The sequence below is a fragment of the Monodon monoceros genome, unplaced genomic scaffold (genome assembly GCF_005190385.1).
Source record: "Monodon monoceros isolate NGI ecotype Baffin Bay Population unplaced genomic scaffold, NGI_Narwhal_1 Super_Scaffold_5, whole genome shotgun sequence".
Lineage (NCBI taxonomy): Eukaryota > Metazoa > Chordata > Mammalia > Artiodactyla > Monodontidae > Monodon > Monodon monoceros.
Genome location: NW_021703782.1, coordinates 22,158,337 through 22,160,803, shown reverse-complemented (window position 1 = coordinate 22,160,803; position 2,467 = coordinate 22,158,337). Strand labels below are relative to the sequence as shown.

The window sequence follows — 2,467 nt, the reverse complement described above, 5'->3', positions numbered from 1 at the left end:
CACCACTTACATTTATGAACTCGTTTTTCCTATCAACACTCATTCACAACTATGCATGTTACTAAACAAATTTAATATCTTTGTAATTGATTAACTATTTGTTTACTTAATGTACATTCTCAGAAAGACCTCCACAGTAACAACTTTGATCTGCAGAGTTGACTTTGTAAATGAGGTTGGATTCTAAAAACTAATCATGGTCCTAGCCAGAGAAATTAGTCAAGGAAAGAAATGAAAGACATCCAAGTCAGAAAGTAAGAAGTAGAATTATCTCTGTTTGCAGATGATAGGATCTTATGTGTAGAAAACTTTAAAGACTGCACAAAAAATCTGTTAAAACTAATAACTGAATTCAGTAAAGTCACAGGATACAAAATTAACATGCAAAAAACAGTTGCAGTTCTGTACATTAAAAATAAACTATCAGAAAAAGAAATTTAAAAAAAAATTATTGGAGTAGAGTTGATTTACAATGTTTTGTTGCTTTTTGCTGTACAGCAAAGTGAATCAGTTATACATATACATATATTCACTCCTTTTTAGATTCTTTTCCCATATAGGTCATTACAGCATATTGAGTAAATTTCCCTGTGCTATACAGTAGGTACTTATTAGCTATCTATTTTATATGTAGTAGTGTGTATATGTCAATTCCAATCTCCCAATTTATTCCTTCTTCCCCTCTCCCCCCAATAACCATAAGATTGTTTTCTACATCTGTAACTCTATTTCTGTTTTATAAATAAGTTCATCTGTACCATTTTTTTTAGATTCCACATATAAGTGATATCACATGACATTTGTTCTTCTCTGTCTGACCTACTTCACTCAGTATGACAATCTCTAGGTTCATCCATGTCACTGCAAAAAAAATATGGAAAGCTTCATGAATTTGCATGTCATCCTTGCTCAGGGGTCATGCTAATCCTCTCTGTATTGTTCCAATTTTAGTATATGTGCAGCCAAAGTGAGCACCAGAAAAGGAAATTAAAGAAACAACCCCATCTATGATAGCATCAAAAAGAATAAAATATCTAGGAGTAAGTGAAAGCTGTGAAAGACTTGTATACTGACATCTACATCACTAATGAATGAAGTCAGTGAAGACACATACAAATGGAAAGATATCCTGTATTCATTGAATGGAAGAATTAATATTGTTAAAATGTACATACTACCCAAAATAACTTAGAGTCAATGTAATGCCTATCAAAATCACAACTGTATTTTTGCAAAAACAGGAAAGAACATCCTAAAATTCATATTGAACCAAAAAGGACTTCAAATTTTGTGAAAGAAAAGCAAAGCTGGAGGTAATACACTTCCTGATTTCAATGTCTTACAAGTCTATGGCAATTTAAAAGTGTGGTATTGACATAAAGATAGACATATAGACCAATAGAAAAGGATAGAAAGCCCAGAAATAACCCCTCCCCCATGTATATATGGTCAACTGATCTTTGACAAGGGTGCCAAAAATACAGAATGGGGACAAGGTAGTCTTTTCAACAAATGATGGTGGGGAAACTTGATATCAACTTGCAAAATAATGAAATTATACTCTTACTTTCCACCATACACAAAAATAAACTAAAAATGGATTAAACACTAAAATGTAAGACTGAAACTATAAAACTCTTAGGGAAAACATAAGTGAAAACTTGATGACATTGGTCTTGACAATGATTTCATGCATATGACACCAAAAACACAAGCAACTGAAGAAAAAATGAGCAAGTGGGACTGAAAACTAAAAGCTTCTGTACAGCAAAGGAAATATTTAAGGGAGTGGAGAGGAAACAGAGTGTAAGCAACCTACACAATGGGAGAAATTATTTGCAAACCACAGATCTGATAAGGAGTTAATATTCAAAATGTATAAGGAGCTCCTTCAGCTCAACAGAAAAAAATTCCCAAACAACTAAATTCAAAAAGGAACAAAGGACTTGAATATCAGTTTCTCCAAGGAGACATATAATAGCTAACAGGTATACAAAATGATTGCTCAACATCACTAATCATCAGGGAAATGGAAATTAAAATCACAATTAGATATTACCTCACACTATTAAGATGTTAGTATGGCTATTATTTTTATTGTGTTGGCAAGGATGTGAAGAAATTGAAACTCTTGTACATGGTTAGTGGGAAATGGTATGTACAGCCACTATGGAAAACAGCATGGAGGTTTCTCAAAAAATTAAAAATAGAAATACCATATAAACCAGCACTCCTACTTCTGGGTTTTTATCCAAAAGAACTTATATCAGGATCTCAAAGAGGTATTTGAACTCCCATATTTATTGTAGCATTACTCACAATAGGCAAAATGTGGAAACAACCTAAATTTCCATTAATGGATGAGTTGATATAGAAAATGTGGTATATATATATATATAGTGAAATATTATTCAACCTTTAAAAAGGAGGAAATCCTGCCATATGCAACAACATAGATGAACTTTGA

General features: G+C 32.3%; 1 non-coding gene across 1 annotated transcript; it reads right to left on the bottom strand.

Moving 5' to 3' along the window:
- Window positions 1–868: 868 nt before the first annotated feature.
- LOC114884894 lies at window positions 869–975 on the bottom strand. The gene has a single exon (XR_003790955.1). It is a non-coding gene; the product is annotated as a U6 spliceosomal RNA (small nuclear RNA).
- Between the last annotated feature and the right edge of the window lie 1,492 nt (window positions 976–2,467).